Source organism: Heptranchias perlo, unplaced genomic scaffold (assembly GCF_035084215.1).
Source record: "Heptranchias perlo isolate sHepPer1 unplaced genomic scaffold, sHepPer1.hap1 HAP1_SCAFFOLD_602, whole genome shotgun sequence".
Taxonomy (NCBI): Eukaryota; Metazoa; Chordata; class Chondrichthyes; order Hexanchiformes; family Hexanchidae; genus Heptranchias; species Heptranchias perlo.
In genome coordinates, this window is record NW_027139626.1 from 54,626 (window position 1) to 55,000 (window position 375).

The following is a 375-nucleotide window of genomic DNA, read 5'->3' on the forward strand; positions in this document are numbered from 1 at the left end:
TTTCTCAAAATCTCTGTGACACTTTGCAGATTTTTTTGAAAGCCAATAAAGAGAACTCTTTAACTTGAAAGTCACCTGTGCCGGCATAGCGATGACTTTTAAAACAGGTTGACACTTTCGAGCCGCGGCGGCTCTGAATCACCCCAGACACCAAGTGTGTTTGTGGGCAAGGCACCGCGGCCGGTGGGCTGCTTTTATAATAACGGGCACGCAGACTTTTTGAGAGGAATCGGTACTCTCTTCCGATCGATTTGGCGACTCGCGTCCGACATGGGAGGGCCCGAGCGGTCCAGCCAAGGCTGGTGTTCAGGCTCGTCAGGTTCCTCTCTCTGTCCCAAGTGGCAGACGGACAGTTTTAAAAGTCAGTGGGTTTTG